The sequence below is a fragment of the Monodelphis domestica genome, chromosome X (genome assembly GCF_027887165.1).
Source record: "Monodelphis domestica isolate mMonDom1 chromosome X, mMonDom1.pri, whole genome shotgun sequence".
NCBI classification, from domain to species: domain Eukaryota; kingdom Metazoa; phylum Chordata; class Mammalia; order Didelphimorphia; family Didelphidae; genus Monodelphis; species Monodelphis domestica.
The window spans coordinates 15,588,237-15,614,072 of record NC_077235.1 but is presented as its reverse complement, the minus strand read 5'-3'; the positions used below and the strand labels follow the sequence as shown (position 1 = coordinate 15,614,072).

General features: G+C 42.7%; 1 long non-coding RNA gene across 8 annotated transcripts in view; it reads right to left on the bottom strand.

Annotated features, from left to right (window-relative positions):
- The window catches only part of LOC130456078 (uncharacterized), a 467,206-nt gene that overhangs the window by 14,198 nt on the left and 427,172 nt on the right, over positions 1 to 25,836 (bottom strand). For 2 of the 8 annotated variants that reach the window (XR_008914361.1, XR_008914358.1), the window contains 2 exons: positions 15,039 to 15,180; positions 12,369 to 12,484 (listed from right to left, as the gene is read on the bottom strand). The exons of 3 other annotated variants lie outside the window; for them this stretch is intronic. This is a non-coding gene — a long non-coding RNA (uncharacterized LOC130456078). Of the gene's footprint in view, positions 1 to 13; positions 1,961 to 1,984; positions 2,161 to 12,368; positions 12,485 to 15,038; positions 15,181 to 15,859; positions 16,060 to 25,836 lie in introns of those variants that run through there. 3 more of the 8 variants (XR_008914359.1, XR_008914357.1, XR_008914364.1) reach the window with 3 other exon arrangements.

Sequence of the window (25,836 nt, the reverse complement as noted above, 5' to 3'; positions counted from 1 at the left end):
TTTTGAAACTTACGTATTTGAAGTTCAAACTTGTTTTGAAGGTGAAATTATGGGTAAGGACTTGGGTTCTTCTGACGATTTGAAAGTTCAGCATTATTTCCAAGTTACTTTTGAAAGAACAGTTATAGAGAAATTCACAGTTTAGGAGATTCCGGCACTAGGAAGAGGATTCTCCATTTTGCCTAGCACACTTACAAAATTTAATGGCCAAGACTGATAGTCTAAATGGAACATTTCAACTTGCATTCCTGGTATAGGGTTTAGACTAACATCAGTACTGGGAACTCTTTTTGTCATATGAGTAAGCAGTACCTCTGCATTTCCGAACAACTAATAGGTGACACTGCCTGGTGTTTCAAAGTTTGAATCTATCCAATAATGTGGTCACTCTGATGCCATGTATAAATGAGAATGTGTCTCCTCTTGAAAATGGAGGCTACACAGATTGGCTAATATTACAGTAAGGGAATGTAATGAATATTGGAGGGGATGTGGCAAAGTCAGGACATGAAAGCATTGCTGGTGTAGTGGGGAATTGATCCAACCATATGGAGAGCAATTTGGGACTCTGCCCAAAGGGCGCTAAAAGACTGTCTACCTTTTGATCCAACAATGGCACTGCAGGGTTTGTAACCCAAAGAGATAATAAGAAAAAAGACTTGGACAAGAATGTTCATAGCTGGGCTCTTTGGGGTAGCCAAAAATTGGAAAAGGAGGGGATGCCCTTCCATTGGGGAATGGGTGAACAAACTGGTATCTCCTGGTGCTGGAATACTAAGGTGCTCAAAGGAATAATTAACCGGAGGAATTCCACGGGAACTGAAAGGACCTCCAGGATGGATGCAGTGAGAGGAGCAGAACAAGGAGAACATTATACACAGAGATGGATACAATGTGCTGCAATGGAATGGAATAGAATACTACATTAATGTCATTCTATACCCATATCTATGAGAAAGAACATTATCCACATTCACAAGGAAAACTGTGAGAGTAGAAACATCCAAGAAAAACAACTGCTAGATTACAAGGGTCCAGGGGGTTAAAGCTGGGGATATAGACTCTAAATGAACATCCTAGTGAAAACATCAGCAACATGGAAAGAGGTTCTCATCAAGGACACATGTCATACCCAGTGGAATCGCCCCTCAGCTTGGGGAAGGGTGGAAAGAATATGATTCTTGTCACCGAGGAGGAATAATGGGCTAAAATGACTGAATAAAAAATGAAAAGCAATAAAAAAGACAAGTGCTGAATAAAGAAATAAAAAAAAGACAGGAAGATAGACAAAACGACAGAGAAACTAGTCCATCTGTCAGTTCTTCTGTATGTCTATCGATCCATCATTCTGTGTCTCTCAATCTGTTTTTCTCTAATTCTGTCTATATATTAATCTATTAATCTAGCTGTATCTATCTATCTGTATTGCTATCTGTCTATCCCTGTCTGTCTGACTATCCATCTGTCTGAATTTCTGTGTCTCTCTGTCTATCACTCAGTTCCACCTTCCCTCAGTCTGTCCTTCCATCTATCTGTCTCTGTCTGTCCCTTTGTTTCACTCTCTGATATTCTGTTGTTCTACTAATCTTTCAATGTCTCTATCTCTCATTCTGTCTGTTTGTGTTTCTATGTCTTTTTCTTCTATCTTCCTATCTATTTATCTCTCTATCTATCTGTCTCTCCCCCTGTCTATCTCTCTGTCTATGTCTGACTATGTGTCTCTCTATGTGCTATCTCTATATCCGTCTATCTGCCCTGCTACCTATCTGACTACCCACCTGCCAGTCGGCCTGCCTATCTGTCTTTCTGTTTGTCTGTCTCTATCCCTCTGGATTCTCACGGGATCAGGGAACAAGTACAAACTTTGGGGTCTCCAAACTACAAGCTCCTCCGGAAACCCAGGCAACACCAGATACTTCTAGGCCACAAGTTTAGGGTTTCTTGATTCCAGGTTGACAATAGGGAAACCGGGAATGCCATTGACCTTTGACGAAGCTCTCTGTCTGTCAGTCCTCCTGTCTGTCGGTCCCCTTGGCCATCTCTCAGTCTATATGGATATAGAGCTAGAGATTGAATGTGTTTTGTAGCCTTGTGCCCTGAGGAACTGCACACTGCAGTGTTCTCCAGCAGTCCCTCCATCTCATTTCCTGGGAGGGATTGGTCTTGAATTGGACCAAGGCAGGGATAGGGATATTCCTCGCTACTGTTGTGTGTGATTGGCTTATAAATGGATCAATCCTGGGCTCAGGAGAGGCCATTCGCTTTGTCCCTCTCCTAACTCAGGATTGGTCGAATTTGGAAGCCCTCCCAAGGCAGGACTCAAAGGGGTGGGACTCCTGGAGCACACTGGGGGTTGTAGTTCCCCAGGCGGTCACAACATTTGAAAACCCTCAAAAGATAGATGGACAGACCGATAAATGCACCAACCAACAAGCAGATAGACAGAATATCATAGCAACTAATCTGTCTGTCAGTCCTTCTGTCTGTCCAGTTGTCCATCTCTCCGTTTTCATAGATACATAGAGATAGTATGGCTTTTCAAGTGTTGTGGCTTGGAGGACTGCATCTCCCAGCATGCTCCAGGGGTCCTTACTCCTTATTTCCGGGGAGGGATTTGTCTTGAATTGGACCACTTCTATGCTAGTCGAGGGAATGATGCCCAGTATTTCCTTTATTGGGATTGGACTTGAAAAGTATTAATTCCGTGCTAAGGAGGGGTCATGGCCATTGTCCCTCCTCTATCTCGGGATTGGTCCAATTGAAGAACAATCACAAGCCAGGACTCAAATGGGTGGTCCTGCTGGTGCACACTGGGGGTTGTAGTTCGCCACGCTTCAACACCTTAAAACCCACAAAAGTCCGACACACAGGCTGAGACATGCACAAACAGGCAGGCTGATAGATACTGTCAACGTGGGATTTAGGAATCCCAATCTTGTGGCCACTGGTATCTGATGAACCCCAATTTTAGATTTAGCCTGTAGATTGGAGACTCCAAAAGCTTGTCCTTGTTCCCTGTTCCCAAGAGAAACTACCCTGAAGGGAAATGATGAGCCTGGGTGAGATAAGCATATGCTAAGCACATTCTTTGTTTTAGGTAGCTTCCCCTATTGTATTAGAACCTTTCTCAGGAAGGCCAGACCTGGGCATGAACCATCCTTTAGTAACTATTGTAAGCATCCCCCTTCTCTTGCACCCTAGCTTCTGCCTATGATTCTTTTCCCTAGCTCCATTGTATCTTGTCAGTGTAGTTTGAACACTCCCATTTTCTTTGTAGCCATAATGATGTCAGTCATCTTTCCCTGCCCCTCCTTTTCCCAAATGGTATATAGGTTCCCCAAATGCTTGTGTTCCTCGGAGTTGTCATCTAGCGTTGTGGAGCTCCCAGGGATAACATCCCCAGAGTCCAGGGTTTGCACCCTGAAAAGCTTGTGCCCCGACTCTGAGTAAAGGGCCAAATTGGACTTATTCCTATCCTGAGTAAAGACTTGGGTTTTCTGACTATTTAATAGTTCCATGTTAGTTCCAAGTTAACAATACATAGACTACACCGACAGAAATACAAAGAGAAAGATAGATAGATAGATAGATAGATAGATAGATAGATAGATAGATAGATAGATAGATAGACAGACAGACAAAAAATAGAGACAGATAAAAATATGGATAGATAGGTAGATTGACAGTTGCACATACAGTGAGACAGACTTTTAGATACACAGGAAGGAAAACAGATAGACAAAATGACAGAGAAACTAGTCCATCTCTCAGTCTTTCTGTATATCTGTCGATCCGTCTCTCTGTGTCTGTCACTCCGTTTCTCTATAATTCTTTTTATATATCAGACTATTTATCTATCTCTATTGCTATCTGTCTATCCCCTTCTGTCTGTCTATCCATCTGCCTGATTTTCTGTGTCTCTCTCAGCCTGTCTGTCTCTCCATTCCATCTTCCCTCGCTCTATCCTTCCATCTATCTCTCTCTGTCTTTTGTGTTGTTTCACTCCCCGATATTCAATATCTCTGACTATCTCTCATTTTGTTTGTGTTTCTATGTCTTTTGATTCTATCTTCCTATTTGTCTCCCTATCTGTCTGTCTCCCTGCCTTTCTTATCCCTCTGTCTCTGTCTGACTATGTGTCTCTCTATGTGCTATCTCTATATCCGTCTATCTGCCCTGCTACCTATCTGACTACCCACCTGCCAGTCGGCCTGCCTATCTGTCTTTCTGTTTGTCTGTCTCTATCCCTCTGGATTCTCACGGGATCAGGGAACAAGTACAAACTTTGGGGTCTCCAAACTACAAGCTCCTCCGGAAACCCAGGCTACACCAGATACTTCTAGGCCACAAGTTTTGGGTTTCTTGATTCCAGGTTGACAATAGGGAAACCGGGAATGCCATTGACCTTTGACGAAGCTCTCTGTCTGTCAGTCCTCCTGTCTGTCGGTCCCCTTGGCCATCTCTCAGTCTATATGGATATAGAGCTAGAGATAGAATGTGTTTTGTAGCCTTGTGCCCTGAGGAACTGCACACTGCAGTGTTCTCCAGCAGTCCCTCCATCTCATTTCCTGGGAGGGATTGGTCTTGAATTGGACCAAGGCAGGGATAGGGATATTCCTCGCTACTGTTGTGTGTGATTGGCTTATAAATGGATCAATCCTGGGCTCAGGAGAGGCCATTCGCTTTGTCCCTCTCCTAACTCAGGATTGGTCGAATTTGGAAGCCCTCCCAAGGCAGGACTCAAAGGGGTGGGACGCCTGGAGCACACTGGGGGTTGTAGTTCCCCAGGCGGTCACAACATTTGAAAACCCTCAAAAGATAGATGGACAGACCGATAAATGCACCAACCAACAAGCAGATAGACAGAATATCATAGCAACTAATCTGTCTGTCAGTCCTTCTGTCTGTCCAGTTGTCCATCTCTCCGTTTTCATAGATACATAGAGATAGTATGGCTTTTCAAGTGTTGTGGCTTGGAGGACTGCATCTCCCAGCATGCTCCAGGGGTCCTTACTCCTTATTTCCGGGGAGGGATTTGTCTTGAATTGGACCACTTCTATGCTAGTCGAGGGAATGATGCCCAGTATTTCCTTTATTGGGATTGGACTTGAAAAGTATTAATTCCGTGCTAAGGAGGGGTCATGGCCATTGTCCCTCCTCTATCTCGGGATTGGTCCAATTGAAGAACAATCACAAGCCAGGACTCAAATGGGTGGTCCTGCTGGTGCACACTGGGGGTTGTAGTTTGCCACGCTTCAACACCTTAAAACCCACAAAAGTCCGACACACAGGCTGAGACATGCACAAACAGGCAGGCTGATAGATACTGTCAACGTGGGATTTAGGAATCCCAATCTTGTGGCCACTGGTATCTGATGAACCCCAATTTTAGATTTAGCCTGTAGATTGGAGACCCCAAAAGCTTGTCCTTGTTCCCTGTTCCCATGAGAAATCTACCCTGAAGGGAAATGATGAGCCTCGGTGAGATAAGCATATGCTAAGCACATTCTTTGTTTTAGGTAGCTTCCCCTATTGTATTAGAACCTTTCTCAGGAAGGCCAGACCTGGGCATGAACCATCCTTTAGTAACTATTGTAAGCATCCCCCTTCTCTTGCACCCTAGCTTCTGCCTATGATTCTTTTCCCTAGCTCCATTGTATCTTGTCACTGTAGTTTGAACACTCCCATTTTCTTTGTAGCCATAATGATGTCAGTCATCTTTCCCTGCCCCTCCTTTTCCCAAATGGTATATAGGTTCCCCAAATGCTTGTGTTCCTCGGAGTTGTCATCTAGCGTTGTGGAGCTCCCAGGGATAACATCCCCAGAGTCCAGGGTTTGCACCCTGAAAAGCTTGTGCTCCGACTCTGAGTAAAGGGCCAAATTGGACTTATTCCTATCCTGAGTAAAGACTTGGGTTTTCTGACTATTTAATAGTTCCATGTTAGTTCCAAGTTAACAATACATAGACTACACCGACAGAAATACAAAGAGAAAGATAGATAGATAGATAGATAGATAGATAGATAGATAGATAGATAGACAGACAGACAAAAAATAGAGACAGATAAAAATATGGATAGATAGGTAGATTGACAGTTGCACATACAGTGAGACAGACTTTTAGATACACAGGAAGGAAAACAGATAGACAAAATGACAGAGAAACTAGTCCATCTCTCAGTCTTTCTGTATATCTGTCGATCCGTCTCTCTGTGTCTGTCACTCCGTTTCTCTATAATTCTTTTTATATATCAGACTATTTATCTATCTCTATTGCTATCTGTCTATCCCCTTCTGTCTGTCTATCCATCTGCCTGATTTTCTGTGTCTCTCTCAGCCTGTCTGTCTCTCCATTCCATCTTCCCTCGCTCTATCCTTCCATCTATCTCTCTCTGTCTTTTGTGTTGTTTCACTCCCCGATATTCAATATCTCTGACTATCTCTCATTTTGTTTGTGTTTCTATGTCTTTTGATTCTATCTTCCTATTTGTCTCCCTATCTGTCTGTCTCCCTGCCTTTCTTATCCCTCTGTCTCTGTCTGACTATGTGTCTCTCTATGTGCTATCTTTATATCCATCTATCTGCCCTGCTACCTATCTGACTACCCACCTGCCAGTCGGCCTGCCTATCTGTCTTTCTGTTTGTCTGTCTCTATCCCTCTGGATTCTCACGGGATCAGGGAACAAGTACAAACTTTGGGGTCTCCAGACTACAAGCTCCTCCTGAAACCCAGGCTACACCAGATACTTCTAGGCCACAAGTTTTGGGTTTCTTGATTCCAGGTTGACAATAGGCAAACCGGGAATGCCATTGACCTTTGACGAAGCTCTCTGTCTGTCAGTCCTCCTGTCTGTCGGTCCCCTTGGCCATCTCTCAGTCTATATGGATATAGAGCTAGAGATAGAATGTGTTTTGTAGCCTTGTGCCCTGAGGAACTGCACACTGCAGTGTTCTCCAGCAGTCCCTCCATCTCATTTCCTGGGAGGGATTGGTCTTGAATTGGACCGAGGCAGGGATAGGGATATTCCTCGCTACTGTTGTGTGTGATTGGCTTATAAATGGATCAATCCTGGGCTCAGGAGAGGCCATTCGCTTTGTCCCTCTCCTAACTCAGGATTGGTCGAATTTGGAAGCCCTCCCAAGGCAGGACTCAAAGGGGTGGGACTCCTGGAGCACACTGGGGGTTGTAGTTCCCCAGGCGGTCACAACATTTGAAAACCCTCAAAAGATAGATGGACAGACCGATAAATGCACCAACCAACAAGCAGATAGACAGAATATCATAGCAACTAATCTGTCTGTCAGTCCTTCTGTCTGTCCAGTTGTCCATCTCTCCGTTTTCATAGATACATAGAGATAGTATGGCTTTTCAAGTGTTGTGGCTTGGAGGACTGCATCTCCCAGCATGCTCCAGGGGTCCTTACTCCTTATTTCCGGGGAGGGATTTGTCTTGAATTGGACCACTTCTATGCTAGTCGAGGGAATGATGCCCAGTATTTCCTTTATTGGGATTGGACTTGAAAAGTATTAATTCCGTGCTAAGGAGGGGTCATGGCCATTGTCCCTCCTCTATCTCGGGATTGGTCCAATTGAAGAACAATCACAAGCCAGGACTCAAATGGGTGGTCCTGCTGGTGCACACTGGGGGTTGTAGTTTGCCACGCTTCAACACCTTAAAACCCACAAAAGTCCGACACACAGGCTGAGACATGCACAAACAGGCAGGCTGATAGATACTGTCAACGTGGGATTTAGGAATCCCAATCTTGTGGCCACTGGTATCTGATGAACCCCAATTTTAGATTTAGCCTGTAGATTGGAGACCCCAAAAGCTTGTCCTTGTTCCCTGTTCCCAAGAGAAACTACCCTGAAGGGAAATGATGAGCCTGGGTGAGATAAGCATATGCTAAGCACATTCTTTGTTTTAGGTAGCTTCCCCTATTGTATTAGAACCTTTCTCAGGAAGGCCAGACCTGGGCATGAACCATCCTTTAGTAACTATTGTAAGCATCCCCCTTCTCTTGCACCCTAGCTTCTGCCTATGATTCTTTTCCCTAGCTCCATTGTATCTTGTCAGTGTAGTTTGAACACTCCCATTTTCTTTGTAGCCATAATGATGTCAGTCATCTTTCCCTGCCCCTCCTTTTCCCAAATGGTATATAGGTTCCCCAAATGCTTGTGTTCCTCGGAGTTGTCATCTAGCGTTGTGGAGCTCCCAGGGATAACATCCCCAGAGTCCAGGGTTTGCACCCTGAAAAGCTTGTGCTCCGACTCTGAGTAAAGGGCCAAATTGGACTTATTCCTATCCTGAGTAAAGACTTGGGTTTTCTGACTATTTAATAGTTCCATGTTAGTTCCAAGTTAACAATACATAGACTACACCGACAGAAATACAAAGAGAAAGATAGATAGATAGATAGATAGATAGATAGATAGATAGATAGATAGACAGACAGACAAAAAATAGAGACAGATAAAAATATGGATAGATAGGTAGATTGACAGTTGCACATACAGTGAGACAGACTTTTAGATACACAGGAAGGAAAACAGATAGACAAAATGACAGAGAAACTAGTCCATCTCTCAGTCTTTCTGTATATCTGTCGATCCGTCTCTCTGTGTCTGTCACTCCGTTTCTCTATAATTCTTTTTATATATCAGACTATTTATCTATCTCTATTGCTATCTGTCTATCCCCTTCTGTCTGTCTATCCATCTGCCTGATTTTCTGTGTCTCTCTCAGCCTGTCTGTCTCTCCATTCCATCTTCCCTCGCTCTATCCTTCCATCTATCTCTCTCTGTCTTTTGTGTTGTTTCACTCCCCGATATTCAATGTCTCTGACTATCTCTCATTCTGTTTCTGTTTCTATGTCTTTTGATTCTATCTTCCTATTTGTCTCCCTATCTGTCTGTCTCCATGCCTTTCTTATCCCTCTGTCTCTGTCTGACTATGTGTCTCTCTATGTGCTATCTTTATATCCATCTATCTGCCCTCCTACCTATCTGACTACCCATCTGCCAGTCAGCCTGCCTATCTGTCTTTCTGTTTGTCTGTCTCTATCTCTCTGGATTCTCACGGGATCAGGGAACAAGTACAAACTTTGGGGTCTCCAACTTACAAGCTCCTCCGGAAACCCAGGCTACACCAGACCCGTCTAGGCCACAAGTGTGAGGCTTCTAGATTCCAGGTTGACAACAGGAACACCGGGAAGTCCATTGACCTTTGACATTTCCTCAGAGAGGGGAATGGAGAGATTGTTGTCAGAGCAAAAGTGTGTTCTAAAATTTTAACTCAGTCTTTGCAAGATAGGATTCATGGTGGTGTGAATCCACAGAACATGTTCTACATCTTACATTCCTGTAATTTTTACTGCTTTTTAACAAATAACCAGATAAACAACAGAAAAGGAATCACATGGGATTTTACAAGTCTGTGCTATGATCTTCATCACGTGTCAAACTGTAAGCAATTGTGTTTCCAGTAAAAAACCATAGTGTGCCTGCATTAACGGCCACCATTGGCAAATACAGCTCCTACTTTTCCTCATTGAATGCAGTGAATGTATTCACAGCATCAGCAATAAGGTGTGTCAACATGGAATCTAGAAACCACATACTTGGGGCCTAGTGGGATCTGGTGAAGCCCAGGTATCAGGAGGAGCTTGTAGGTTGGAGACCCCAAAGATTGTACTTGTTCCCTGTTCCCATGGGAATCCACCCTGAAGGGAATCCCAGGTGAGCAGTTTCAGACTGAGTGGGCAACCCTTAGGTGAATGACAATCCTAGTTAGGTACTCTCCCCTATTGTATGAAGAGACCCTTTCCCAAGAAGATCCATAGCTGGCAGGGACCATTCTTCAGTATCCACTGTAAGTAGCCCCCTCTCTTAGACCCTTGCCTTTGGCTAGGATTCCTTTCCTAAGCTTGATTGTATACTGTCAGTGATGTCCTTTGTAGATACAGTAATGACACTCATCTTTCCCAGCTCCTGGATTTCCTCCATGTGGTTCCCCAAATTTTTTTTACTTGGAGTTATCACCTAACCTGGTAGCTCTCCCAGGGATAATATCCACAGAGTGAAGGGTTTATGCCCTGGAAAAGTTGTGGCGCCAGACTCTGAGTAAAGGATATATTATGGGATTTATCCCTATCCTGATTCAAGACTGGGTTTCTCAGAGTATTTGAGAGTTCTGTGCCATTTCCATGTCAACAAATGGCAAGACAGGCCAGATGGCCAACTTATGGCTACCTAAACCTCCAGCTAGTTTGACCACCAGATGTGAGGTACCCAGAAGAAATCATTGAGCTCAGTCACGAATAAGCTGGGAGGGTTCAGTTAGTTAAGCTAAACTCTGGACAAAGGAACCTCTCTTTAATTAGGAAGCAAGTGGGCAATCGCTTTTCCATGCATGCCCGAGCCTATATCCCAGGGGGACTGCTGCCAAGGTCATATTCATACATGTACATAGTTATATATATGATATATGATGGACCAGGTACCTGGGAATGTTAGAAAAAGTGTGGAACATCAATCAAATCTGGTTCCAAGGGAAGTCGGCCAAAATGGAGCCCAGTCCAACCTGACCACAAGCTCCACTATTGACTAAGTTCTGTGTGTGACTGAGTGTTGGAACCTGTGTATGTGAGTGAAGTACTATTTCTAGTAGAAGGAAGAGGGAGGATAGTATAGGTGACATGCGTGAATGGTTGACTGAAAGTGTTAAATGGGAAGCTTGAGTTGGAGTGTGAGAGCCAGAGCTTTCTCTAGAGGGTCTGAGTAACTCCTTTAAGGCTATTAAAATAGAGAAACTTTCCTCATGAATTGAAATGTCAGGGCTTAAGGTCTAAAGAGTTATCCAATTTAGTTTATGAAAGAGCTTCCTCTAGAAGCTGAAGAATGTAAGTTCTCGGTATCATCTCAAGGCTCTCAGGGGTTGGGCTATGCTGAAGGTCTAAGGGATGTCCTCTGAATGCAGGTGATAGAAAAGTTAGCAAATAATGCCTTTCAAGTTGGGTTACAACAGTTCATTCCTCTGAAAAGCTAGAGAGGAGGGGAGGAGCTGGCCATCTGCTCAGGGGATTATGGAGCTGAAAGCCAAAGGAGGTCCAGAAATTCTTGACTTTACTGTCTAATATTTTCTTCCCAAGTTTTGCTAGGACTAATATATGAAATCGTGTATATCAAGTATAGGAAATTTTGATTATTGCCAATAAGATGCATTTCCTTTGAGGTATTAACTTGGTTATTTGAGTGCAGTCATTTCACATTTTTGTCAAGCTGGTATTTGTTTTTAAAGAGCTGGAGTGGTTTTTTTTTTCAGTTTACTCTGTGTGTGTGTGTGTGTGTGTGTGTGTGTGTGTGTGTGTGTGTGATTTCTGGAGTAAAGAATGTTCATTTGAGGATGGGCAACTACAGACCTGACTGGTCTTTAAATTGTTGTCAAAGGACATGAAATACGGGGGGGAATGCTTTGCTTTTAATCATGAGGAAACCCTGAACATTTTTTATATGAACCACAAATTTCCTCTCTAAGAGCAGCTTTAGCCATAGGCCAAAGTGCTTTGAGGCAAGGAGAAGAGAAAGGCAAATTGGCAGCCCTAAGGAAATTAGAGTAAAAAATGAAAAAAGGGAAGGGAATAGTAGAGATGTTACTAGTTAGAGGAAATTTTGAACCTCTTCCTTAGTAACCCTAAGTTTTGTTTTTGGAGAGAAAATGTAACCAGTTTGAGTTTTTGAAAAAGGAAAAGCATCATCTACAATAACCTGATTTGGGGCATTTTGAAGGTCAATTTCCAGAGTGCAACCATTTCAACAGATAAGTTTTTGTTTGAAAAGACCAGGGAATAAGGAGAACTAATTTTCCTTTCGAAGTGGAGAAAACTGATGGTTTTGTGTGCATTATTTCTGATGATCTTTGGCACAGGACAGCTTGAGAAAGAGACCTGGGAAATTCCTAAGACATTTCTATGAATGCCCTGGGATTTTACCCCTCCCTCCCCCAGTTCTGGTATGGGGGTGAAGAGATAAAAACATATGACAGGGAAGATTTGCCTGAAGAGGTTTCATAGGAGCCAAAAGCCTAGACCAGAATTTACTGCAGCCCAGAATCTGAAGTATTACTGAAGGTGACATCTTTAAGAGATATTCGGAGGAGTCCCCAACGTACTGAATCTGGAGAAGGATTGTTTCCTATCCTTTTCATTGACTTGAGAAATACTTCTATAGAATGGGAAAATTGGCCATTTATTTCTCCTGAGAATTCTATTTACCTGGAGCCAAGGCCCATTAAGTAGAGAACCTAGAAAGGACAGACTTAGTCTCCATTCTGAGTTGAAGGAGGAAAGTTGAAAATAGGAGCACTTTACCTCGTTAAGAGGATGGAACGGAACATCTGTCCATTGGAGAAGTCGCAGCAAAGATTCCAGAGTGCTGGGTTGTCTCAAAGTCGAATCAGAAGACGTTAGGAAAGAAATGATGGAGCCTAGAAGGAATTGGTAGTAAGAAAGATAATCTTAGCATGGCGAGAGAGAATTGAGATCTATAGGTGAATTCTTTGGAAAGATCATGGGGGAAATGAATGCTATGGAGGAAAATGGGTTAGGATACAATCACAAGGGCCAATGGAAGGGCTGAGGAATGGCTTAGCTAAGTTTCGATCAAGTTCTACAGCTGACTGCTGATCATTACCAACTTATACCTGACATTTGTATTCAAATTCTGGAGCTTTTCTTCCCCATTTTAAGTTACTTCCCACTTTTCTCCTGTTTGATCAAATGTTCTGTCATCCTATGATAAAATCCTCAGAAAGGCAAGGGCTAAGATATGGGGCTTATTTTAACAATCATTTTGGTCTACGGACTAGCATGATTATATTTGCTCAGGAGTTAAAGGGGAATGAAAACAGTTTTTTATCCCGAACATCCCCATGTCCCCAAAGTTAGATTGGGAGGGTGTGTATGTGTGTTTGTCGGGGGTAGAGGGTGTGGGTGTGTATTTGTGTGTCTGTGTGCTTGTTTGAAACTTTTAAATATGAATTTCAACATGGATTTGAAGGTGAAATTGTGGTTAAAGATTTGAGTTTTTCTGACTATTTGATAGTTTGGCATTATTTCCAAGTTAACGAGTTCAAGGATGTTACTTTTGAAAAAACAATTATAGAGAAATTCACAGTTTGAAAGATTCCAGCTCTAGGAAGAGGATTCTCCATTTTACCTAGCACATTTGCAAAATTAAATGGCCAAGACCGATGCTGTACATGGAATGTTGCAACTTGCATTCTTGCTTTTGGGTTTAGACGAACATCAGTACTCGGACCCCTTTTTGTCATTTGAGTAAGCAGTATCTCTGCCAATCCCGAACAACTAATAGGTGACTCTGCCTGGTGTTTCAAAGTTTGAATCTATCCAATAATGGTGAAACTCTGATGCCATGCATCAATGAGAATGTGTCTCCTCTTGAAAATGGAGGCTACACAGATTGGCTAACATGACAGAAAGGGAAAGTAATGAATGCTGGAAGGGATGTGCCAAAGTTAGGACAGGAAGGCATTGCAGGTGCATTGGGGAATTGATTTAACGATTATGGAGGGCAATTTGGACTCTGCCGAAAAGGGAGCTAAAAGACTGTCTACCTTTTGATCCAACCATGGCACTACAGGGTTTGTACCCTAAAGAGATAATAAGAAAAAAAACTTAGACAAAATTGTTCATAGCTGAGCTCTTTGGAGTGGCCAAAAATTGGAAAAGGAGGGTATGACCTTCCACTGGGGAATGGATGAACAAATTGTGGTATCTCTTGGTGCTGGAATACTATGGTGCTCAATGGAATAATGAATTGGAGGAATTCCACAGGAACTGGAACGATTTCCAGGAATGGAACACTATTCACATTCACAAGGAAAACTGTGGGAGTAGAAAAACCCAAGAAAAACAACTGCTAGATTACGGGTCCAGGGGGTTAAGGATGGGGATATAGACTGTAAATGAACATCCTCGTGCAAACATCAACAACGTGGAAAGAGCTTCTCAACAAGGATACATGTCATACCCAGTGGAATTGCCCCTCGGCTACGGGAAGAGTGTAAAGAATATATTTCTTATCACCAAGGAGGAAAAATATGCTAAATTGACTAAAAAAATATGAAAAGCAATAAAATAGAAAATTGCTGATCCCAGCTAGAAAAGTTTGAGAATGATCAATTCTCCAGACTTGATTTTGGTCTGCAGCTGTTTCAAGATTTTGCATTTCTTCCTTGGCCTCAGGTGTCAGTTTCCTCCCTGAGGAGTCTACATCATTTTCTTTGAATGGCACCCAGGATGATTGTTGTGGGGTTCAGAGATGCACTCCTGGAGATGGGAGGGATTCCATTGTCAAGAATGCAAGACTCTGAAACTTGGCTTCAAAAGAAAAGGGGACATTTTATTGATTTGGAAAGTCATTTTGAATGTGGTCAGGAGGCAGCCGAGGTGGAAGAGCATGGGTGCAAAAGCTGCTCCTTGGGAGGACAGCCAGACATCATGCCTCCATGCTGCGGTTTAGCTATCATTTGACAGCAGTGAGGACAGGACCCAGGAACAAGGGGCTTGGGGAGGAGGTTTGTCCCAGGCCATGGGGCTAGTTCTTGGCATCTGCAACATTAAGGAAGGGGTGTTTCTCTTTGGCATCTCATTCAAAGGGGAAAGAAGAGTGAGTAGAAGCAGTGAAAGGTGGGGACTGCAGCTGAGGAACAGCTCAACTCTCCACAGTTTGTGCAGTATCCTCACTAGAGTGCATGGGATCTCAATGGTGGCTAACATTCTGTGTCCTTTTGCCTCACTTTGTTTCATAGCCTGCCCAAGGAAATGCCATTCTTGTTTAGTAAATGCTCCTCGTTGGGAAATGTCAGGACAACAGGTTAAGATCCCTGTAAGTAAGGTGCAGTGCTTAGCCTCTGAGATCTTGATTCCTTGCTTTCCTATTCAAGACTTTCATCAACTCATGGAAGAGACTGAGAAGAAGGGTTTGGACCCATCATCCCGTCTGCCACAGACACTCACCTCACTGGCCAAAGTGGAGGTCTGCCACTCCCCCTCCAATCTTGAACCAAATACATCTTCTGAGCCATCTGAACCCAACTGGGGCACCATCACATGCTTTGCTTGTCTGGAATCAGTTATCCTGATTTTCTAGAGTGGACACCTGAGAAGTAGAATGGGAAAGATCGTGTGACTTATAAATTAGATACAGGGATAGACCAATGGACAGACAGATTGACAGACACTTGAGATCGATTGATAGAAAGATACATACATAGATAGGTATATACATACATACCTATGTAGAGATAGAGACCCAGAGAGGGCTGATGGGCAGACAGACACTTTGACTGACAGACCAATAGATAGGAAGGCAGTAAGACAGAAAAGTAGAAAAACGAAAGTCTCTGTCTTTCAGTCCTCCTGTCTGTCTGTCCCCTTGTCCATCTCTCAGTCTACATGGATATAGAGCAAGATATAGTTTTGCTCTTCTTAGGTTGTCGCCTGAGGAACTGCATTCCCCAGTGTGCTCCAGGGGCCCCTCCCCCATCTTTCCTGGTTGGGATTGGTCTTGAATTGGACTAATCCTAGGCTGGGTGACAAATGATGCTCTCTACTTTACTGTGCGTGATTGCTAAAGAGATGGACCAATTCTGGGCTAAGGAGGGGCCATGGGTATTGTCCCTCCCCCACCACGGGATTGGTCGAATTCCGGACCAATCCCAAGCCAGGACTCAAAAGGTACAGATTCCTGGGGCACAATGGGGCTTGTAGTTCCCGAGTCTATCACAACACTTGAAAAACCACAAAAGAAACACAGACAGGCTGACAGATGTACCAACCAGTAGGAGAATAGACAGAATAACATATCAAATAATCTGTGTGTCAGTTCTTCTGTCTGTCTAGCTGTCCATGTCTCCATCTACATAGAGAGATCCAGTGGGTGTTCAATGGTTGTGGCCTACAGGACTATGTCTCCCAGCATGCTCCAGGGTTCCCTCCTTCTTATTTCCCGTGAAGAATTGTTCTTCAATTTGACCAATCCTCTACTGGGCAAGAGATGATGCCCATTTTCCTTTCATAGGATTGGTCTTGATATGGACCAATCCCATGCTAAGGAGGGACCATAGACATAGTCTATCCCCCAACACAGGATTGGTCCAATACAAGACCAATCAGAAGCCAGGACTCAAAGGGATGTGACCACTGCGTCACATTGGGAGTTGTAGTTCCCCAGGATGTCACAACACTTTAAAACACACAAATGACATACACACAGTGTGATCCATGCCAAAACAAGCAGGCAGATAGATACATAAACTACACCAACAGGAACACAAAGACATAGATAGATCGATAGATATATAAGTAGAAAGACAGACAGATCGACAGACATATAGATAGACAGATACATAGACAGAGAGACAGATAGGGACAGACAGATAGACGGATACAAAAATCAGGATATATAGACAAACAGATGCACATCCAATGAGACAGACTTGTAAATACACAGAAAGGAAGGCAGATAGACAGAATGACAGAGAAACTAATCTGTCTGTCAGTCTTTCTGTTCATTTGTGTATCTGTCTGTCGCTCTGTCCTGTCTTTTCGTCCATCAATCTGTCTCTGGTAGTCTTTTTCTCTTTCCTTCTATTTATATCAACCTAGTGATCTTTTTGTCTATCTCTCTCTTTTTGAATCTGTCCACCCAAGTCTATCTCTCTAGATATTTGACTGTTTATGTCTATGTATCGATCTGCTTGACTCTCTCTGTCTCTCTATGTGTGTCTAACCCTCTGTGTTGATATCCATCATTCTCTCTGTCTATTAATATATCGATACCTCAGTCTACCTCTCTGTCTAAATGTCATTATATCTAACTGTGTCTCTATATATCTATCTGTCTCTTTCTCTGACTCTCTCTCTCTCTATCTATCTATTTATCTATCTATCTAATTCTATCTGTTTGTCTCTCTACATGTCTACCTCTATATGTCTCTCGGTCTATCAACCTATAAACTTGTACATTTATCATTTTGCATATTTGTTGCTTTCCCTCTCTCTGTCTCTCTGTCGTCACTCTGTTTTTCTCTCTCTCTATTCCTCTCTCACAAATAGCTATCTATTTGTGTAGGGAAAAAAACTGACAGACACACAGACAAATAGATAGACAGAAAGACAAAGACTAAGAGAAGCAAATACATACATACATACATACATACATACATGCATACATACATACATACATACATAGAGATTACCAGAAGGGACTGGCTGGCAGACAGATGGATAGATACACATACATACAGGCAGACAGATACATAGAAAGCACAAAGAGACACATGGAAAATATAGATATATTGATAGACAGACAGCACACAGATAGGAAGATATAAAAACAAAGAGCAAGAGCGAGAGCGAAAGAGAGAGAGAGAGAGAGAGAGACCGAGCAAGGAACAGACATGGACAGAGCGACAATCACAAAGAAAGAATTACATATATAGACAGAGAGATAGATAGATAAACAGAGTGTCAAAACGGAGTTTAGAAACCCCAACCTTGTGGCATAGTAAGATCAGATGAAACCCAAGGTTAGGACTAGCTTCTCAGTTGAATACTCAATGTTTGTATTTGTTCTTTCTTTCTGTGAGAATCCACCCAGAAGGGAACCTCAGGCTAGCAGGTTCAGACTAAATAATGGAGCCTCAAGTGAATACCAATTCTACTTGAATGGGACTAAGCAGATGCTCAGGACCCTCTTTGTTTTAGGTAGTCTACTCTGTGGGATCAGAGATGTTTTCCCAAGTAAATCCCCACCTGATCAGGCACCATCTTTAGTCTCCACTGTCAGCAGCCCTTTCCCTTAGACCCTCAACTCAAGCTGTGATTCTTTTCCCAAGCTTCATTTATTGCTGTCAGTAGAGTTTGAACACTCCCTTTTTCTTTGTTGTTAAAGGAAAGTCAATAATCTTTCCCTGCCTGGGATTTTACCCAAAATGGTGGAGAAGGTCCCCAAATTGTTTTCTTCTTTGGAACTTGCCAATCTTGTGCTGTTGCCTTTCCCAGGGGTCAGTGACCAGACCAACCAGATTTCAGTCTTGGGACTCTGTAGCCTTGTGGCACCCAACTCTGTCTAGAGCTCTACTGTCACAGTAAACCCCTTTTCCCTGATGAGTCATTTTTCTGACTATTTAATATTTTCTGTTTTTACAAATCAACAGTAGTTAGATATATACATAGAGAGATACAGATACATAGAGAGATACATAAATAGATACATAAAAATATGGGCACATAAAAACACACAGAGAGATATATAGCCAGACCTGACTGATTGGCAGAGATACAGACAGACTCATAAGATACACAGGCAGGCAGGTAGACAGTTATATAGACTACATGTGCTACCTCTATAACCATCTATCTGCCCTCCTACCTATCTGAGTACCCATCTGCCAGTTGGCCTGCCTATCTGTCTTTCTGTTTGTCTGCCTCTATCTCTCTGGATTCTCACGGGATCAGGGAACAAGTACAAACTTTGGGGACTCCAACCTACAAGGTCCTCCACAAACCCAGGCTTCACCAGATCCTTCTAGGACACAAGCTTGGGGTTTCTTGATTCCAGGTTGACAATAGGAAAACCAGGAAGGCCATTTATCTTTGACATACTCTCAGAGAGGGGATTGCGGAGATTGTTGTGAGAGCCAAAGTGTGTTCTAAAAATTTAACTCTGTCTTTGAAAGTAAGGATTCACGGTGGTGTCAATCAACAGAATAGGTTCTACATCTTACATTCCTTTAATTTTTACAGCTATTTAACAAATGACCAGATAAACAACAGACAATGAATGACGTGGGATTTTACTAGTCTGTGCTATGATCTTCATCACGTGTCAAACTGTAAGCAATTCTATTTCCTGCAAAAAACCTTACTGTGCCTGCATTAACGGCCACCGTTGGCAAATACTGCTTTTCCTGACTGAATGTAGTGAATGTATTTACAGCATCAGCAATAAGAAGGGTCAACATGGAATCTAGAAACCTCAAACATGTGATTTGTGGGATGTGCTGAAACCCAGGTTTCAGGAGGAGCTTGTAGGTTGGAGACCTCAAAGATTGTACTTGTTCCCTGTTGCCATGGGACTCCACACTGAAGGGAATCCCAGGCGAACAGTTTCAGACTGAGTGGGGGACCCTCAGGTGAATGACAATCCTAGTTAGGTAGTCTCCTCTACGGTATCAAGACACCCTTTCCCAAGAATTCCACACCTGGCAGGGACCATTCTTCAGTATCCATTGTAAGTAGCCCCTCTCTTAGACCCTAGCCTTTTGCAAGGATTCCTTTCCTAACTGTCGGCAAAGGAATGTCTGTTTAATTAGGAACCAAGTGGACAATCGCGTTTCCGTGCATACTGCAGCCAACACGCCAGTGGAACTGCTGCCAAGTTTATGTTCACATAAGTACATAGTTATATATATGGTATATGCCGGACCAGGTACCTGGGAATGTTTGAAAAAGTGTGGAACATCAATCAAATCTGGTTCCAAGGTAAGTCGGCCAAAATGGAGCCCGGTTCAACCTGAACACACGCTCCCCCACGGACTAACTTTTTTTGTCACAGAGTATTTGTACATGTGTTTGTGAGTGAAGAAGTATTTCTAGTAGAAGGAAGAGCAAGGATAGTATAGGTGACATGGGTAAATCGTTGGCTGAAAGCGTTGAATGGGAAGCTTGAATTGGAATGTGAGAGCCAGAGTGTTTTATAGAGGGTCAGGGTAAATGCTTTCAGCCTACTAAAATACAGAAAGTGTCTTCTTGATTTGAAATGTCTGGGGTTAAATTCTAACGAGTTATCAAATTTGATGTATGAAAATGCTTCTCCTAGAACCTGTAGAACTTAAGTTCTCCATTTCCTCTCAATGATCTTTGGGGTTTGGGCTATACTATAATCCCAATGGATTTCTTCTGAATGCAGGTGATAGAAATATTAGCAAATAATGTCTATCAAGTTGTGTTACAACAGTTCATTCCTCTGAAAAGCTAGAGACAAGGGCAGGAGCTGGCTAACTGCACAGGGGATCATTGAGCAGAAGGCCAAAGGAGGTCCAGAAACTCTTGACTTTATAGTCTAATCTTCTTCCCAAGTTTTGTAGGACAAATGTGTGAAATCGTGTACATCAAGTGCAGTGAATTTTGAGTATTGCCAATAAGATGCATTTTCTACTGGGTAATAACTTTGTTACTTCAGTGCAATCATTGCACATATTTGTCAAGCTATTATTTGCTTCCAAAGAGCAAGAGATGATTTTTTCAGATTACTCTGTGTGTGTGTGTGTGTGTGTGTGTGTGTGTGTGTGTGTGTGTGTGTGTGTATGATTTCTGGAGTAAAGAAAGTTCATTTGAGGATGGGCAACTATGTACGTGACGGGTCATTCAATTGTCGTCAAAGGACAGGAAATACGGGGGAAAAGGTTTTGCTTTCAATGCTAAGGAAACCCTGAACATTTTTTAATTGAGGTACTAATGTCCTCTCTAGGAGCACCTTTAACCATAAGCCAATGTGCTTTGAGGAAAGGCGAAGAGAAAGGCAAATTGGCCACGGAAAGCAAATTAGAGTAAAAAAAGAAAAAGAGAAGGAATAGTAGAGGTGTTACTATTTAGAGGAAATTTTGAACCTTTTCCTTAGTAACCCTAAGTTTTGTTTTTTGAGAGAAAATGTTACAGGTTTTAGTTTTTAAAAAAGGAAAAGCATCATCCACTATAACCTGATTTGGGGCATGTGGAAGGTCAATTTCCAGAGTGCAACCATTCCAATAGATAAGTTTTTGTTTGAAAAGACCAGAGAATAATGAGAACTAATTTTGATTTTGAAGTGGAGAGAACTGATGGTTTTATAAGCATTATTTCTGATGATCATTGGCACATGACAGCTAATAGAGAAAGGAATTCCCCACCTGGGAAACTCCTAAGATATTTCTAGAACGCCCTAGATTTTACCCTGCCCCCCCAGTTCTGGCGTGGGGGTGAAGAGATGAAAACTTATGAAAGTGAAGATTTACCTCAAGATGTTTCCTAGGAGCAAAAATCCTGGACCAGATTTTTCTCCTGCCCAGAATCTAAAGAACTGCTCAAAGAGACATCTTAGGAGAAATCTGAAGGAGTCCCCCAGATACGGTATTCAGGGAAGGATTGTGTCCTGTAATTTTCAATGACTTTAGAAATATTTCTACAGCAGAGGGAAAACTGGCGATTTGATTTCCCCTGAGAATTCTATTAACCTGACCCCAAGGCCCTTTTAGTACAGAACCTAGAAAAGACAGAGTTAGTCCCCAGACTGGTCTGAAAGAGGAAAGTTGAAAATAGGAGCATTTTACCTTATTAAGAGGATGGAAAGGAACATCAGTTCATTGGAGAAGTTGCAGCAAAGATTCCAGAGTCCTGGGTTGTCTCAAAGTCTCAAAGTAAGAAAGATAATCTTAGCATGGCGAGAGAGAATTGAGATCTAAGGGTAAATTCTTTGGAAAGGTCATGGGGAAAGGAAATGCTATGGAGGAAAATGGGTTAGGATATAGTCACAAGGGCCAATGGAAGGGCTGAGGATTGGCTCAGCTAAATTTCTATCAAGTTCTACAGCTGACTGATCATCATTGCCAACTTATACTTGACATTCGTATTCCAAATTAGGGAGCTTTTATCCCCCGTTTTGAGGTATTTCCCACTTTTCTCCTGTTAGAGCAAATGTTCTCTCAATCTATGATAAAATCCTCAGAAAGGCAAGGCTTAGAATATGGGAATTATTATAAGGATCATTTTGGTCTACAGACTGGCATGATTATATTTTGTTCAGTAGGTAAAGGGGAGTGTAAACAGTTTTTCAATCCAGAGCATCCCAATGTCCCCAAAGATAGAGAGAGGATGTGTGTGTGTGTGTGCGTGTGTCTTTGTGTGTGTGTGCGCGCGAAACTTTTAAATTTTAATTTCGAAATCGTTATGACGGTGAAATTGTGGTAAAAGACTTGGATTTTTCTGACTATTTGATAGCTCGGCATTATTTCCAAGTTAACAGGTTCAAGGATGTTACTTTTGAAAGAACAATTATAGAGAAATAAACAGTTTGCGAGATTCCGGCACTAGGAAGATGATTCCCCATTTTACCTACCACACTTAAAAAATTTAATTGCCAAGGCCGATACAGTACATGGAACGTTGCAACTTGCATTCTTGCTATTGGGTTTAGATAAACTCAGTACTGGGACCCTTTTTGTCATTTGAATATGCAGTACCTCTGCCAATCCCGAACAACTAATAGGTGACACTGCCTGATGTTTCAACGTTTGAACCAATCCAATAATGTGGTCACTCTGATGCCATGCATCAGTGAGAATGTGTCTCCTCTTGAAAATAGAGGCTAGACAGATTGACTAACATGACGGCAAGGGAAAGTAATGAATGCTGCAGGGGATGTAGCCAAGTCAGTACATGAAGGGATTGCTGGTGGAGTGTTAAATTGATGCAACGATTCTGGAGGGCAATTTGGAATTCAGTCCAAAAAGCGCAAAAAGACTGTCTTCCTTTTGATCCAGCCATAGCACTACTGGGTTTGTACCCCACAGACATAATAAGAAAAAAGTATTGGCTAAGAATATTGATACCTGCGCTCTTTGGAATCTCTAAAAATTGGAATAGGAGGGGATGTCCTTCCATTGGGGAATGGCTGAACAAACTGTGGTATCTCTTGGTGCTGGAATACTATGGTGCTAAAAGGAACAATAAACTGGAGGAATTCCACGGGAACTAGAAAGACCTCCAGGAATGGATGCAGAGTGAGAGGAGCAGAAGCAGGAGAACATTGTAGACTGAGAAGGATACACTGTGGTACAATGGAATGAAATGAACTTCTTCATTAGTGGCAATGCAGTGATCCTGAACCATCCAGAGGGATCTTTCATTCTCTCTCTCTTTATTTCTCTCTCTCTCTCTTTATCTATCTATCTCTCTATTTCTTCCTCCCTCCCTCCCTCTCTCACAAATAGCTATCTTTCTGTGTAGAGAAAACAACCTGACAGACAGACAGACAGATAGATGGACAGAAAGACAGAGACTGAGAGAAGAGAATATATAAATAGATACACAGATAGATAGATAGATAGATAGATAGATAGATAGATAGAAAGATAGAAAGATAGAGAGATAGAGAGATACATACATAGAGATAAGCAGAAGAGACTGGCTGGCAGACAGATAGATAGATATACATACAGACAGGCAGAGAGATACATAGACAGCAGAAAGAGTCACCCAGAAAATATAGAAATATTGGAAGACAGACAGCACACAGATAGACAGATAGAAAAGAGAGAGAAAAAGAGAGAGAGAGAAAGAGAGAGAGAGAGAGAGAGAGAGAGAGAGAGAGAGAGAGAGAGAGAGAGAGAGAGAGAGAGAGAGAGAGATACGTAAATACATCCATAAACACATGGACACATAGACATTGCTAGATGCGTCTTGCAGACTGTTGGACACGATGATAGGCACACAGACAGACAGACAGATATACAAAATAACAGAGAAACTAGTCCATCTGTCAGTCTTTCTGTATGTCTGTCGATCTGTCTATCTGTGTCTATCAGTCCTTTTTTCTCTCATTCTGACTATATATCCATCTATAGATCTAACTGTATCTATCTATCTATATTGCTATCTGTCTATCCGTGTCTGTGTGTCTATCCATGTGCCTGACTTTCTGTGTCTCTCTCAGTCTGTCTATCTCTACATTCTATCTTCCCTCGGTCTGTCCTTCCATCTATCTGTCTCTGTCTGTCCCTTTGTTTCATTCTCTGATATTCTCATGTTCTATTAATCTTTCAATCTCTCTGACTATCTCTCATTCTGTCTGTTTGTGTTTCTATGTCTTTTCGTTCTATCTTCCTATCTATTTACCTCTCTATCTGTCTCTCCCTGTCTATCTCTCTGTCTGTGTTTGACTATGTGTCTCTCTATGTGCTATCTCTATATCCGTCTATCTGCCCTGCTACCTATCTGACTACCCACCTGCCAGTCGGCCTGCCTATCTGTCTTTCTGTTTGTCTGTCTCTATCTCTCTGGATTCTCACGGGATCAGGGAACAAGTACAAACTTTGGAGGCTCCAAACTACAAGCTTCTCCGGAAACCCAGGCAACACCAGACCCGTCTAGGGCACAAGTTTGGGGTTTCTTGATTCCAGGTTGACAAGAGGGAAACCGGGAATGCCATTGACCTTTGACGAAGCTCTCTGTCTGTCAGTCCTCCTGTCTGTCGGTCCCCTTGGCCATCTCTCAGTCTATATGGATATAGAGCTAGAGATAGAATGTGTTTTGTAGCCTTGTGCCCTGAGGAACTGCACACTGCAGGGTTCTCCAGCAGTCCCTCCATCTCATTTCCTGGGAGGGATTGGTCTTGAATTGGACCGAGGCAGAGATAGGGATATTCCTCGCTACTGCTGTGTATGATTGGCTTATAAACGGATCACTCCTGGGCTCAGGAGAGGCCATTCGCTTTGTCCCTTTCGTAACTCGGGATTGGTCGAATTCGGGAGCACTCCCAAGGCAGGACTCAAAGGGGTGGGACTCCTGGAGCACACTGGGGGTTGTAGTTCCCCAGGCGGTCACAACACTTGAAAACCCTCAAAAGATAGACGGACAGACCGATACATGCACTAAACAGCAGGCACATAGACAGAATATCATAGCAACTAATCTGTCTGTCAGTCCTTCTGTCTGTCCAGTTGTCCATCTCTCCATTTTCATAGAAACATAGAGATAGTATGGCTTTTCGAGTGCTGTGGCTTGGGGAACTACATCGCCCAGCGTGCTCCAGGGGTCCTTACTCCTTATTTCCGGGGAGGGATTTGTCTTGAATTGGACCAGTTCTATGCTAGTGGAGGGAATGATGTCCAATATTTCCTTTATTGGGATTGGTCTTGAAAAGTATTAATTCCGTGCTAAGGAGGGGTCATGGCCATTGTCCCTCCTCTATCTCGGGATTGGTCCAATTGAAGAACAATCACAAGCCAGGACTCAAATGGGTGGTCCTGCTGGTGCACACTGGGGGTTGTAGTTCGCCACGCTTCAACACCTTAAAACCCACAAAAGTCAGACACACAGGCTGATACATGCACAAACAGGCAGGCTGATAGATACTGTCAACGTGGGATTTAGGAATCCCAAACTTGTGGCCTAGTGTTATCTGATGAACCCCAATTTTAGATTTAGCCTGTAGATTGGAGACCCCAAAAGCTTGTCCTTGTTCCCTGTTCCCAAGAGAAACTACCCTGAAGGGAAATGATGAGCCTGGGTGAGATAAGCATATGCTAAGCACATTCTTTGTTTTAGGTAGCTTCCCCTATTGTATTAGAACCTTTCTCAGGAAGGCCAGACCTGGGCATGAACCATCCTTTAGTAACTATTGTAAGCATCCCTCTTCCCTTGCACCATAGCTTCTGGCTATGATTCTTTTCCCTAGCTCCATTGTATCTTGTCACTGTAGTTTGAACACTCCCATTTTCCTTGTAGCCATAGTGATGCCAATCATCTTTCCCTGCCCCTCGTTTTCCCAAATGGTATATAGGTTCCCCAAATGCTTGTGTTCCTCCGAGTTGTCATCTAGCTTTGTGGAGCTCCCAGGGATAACATCCCCAGAGTCCAGGGTTTGCACCCTGAAAAGCTTGTGCTCCGACTCTGAGTAAAGGGCCAAATTGGACTTATTCCTATCCTGAGTAAAGACTTGGTTTTTCTGACTATTTAATAGTTCCATGTTAGTTCCAAGTTAACAATACATAGA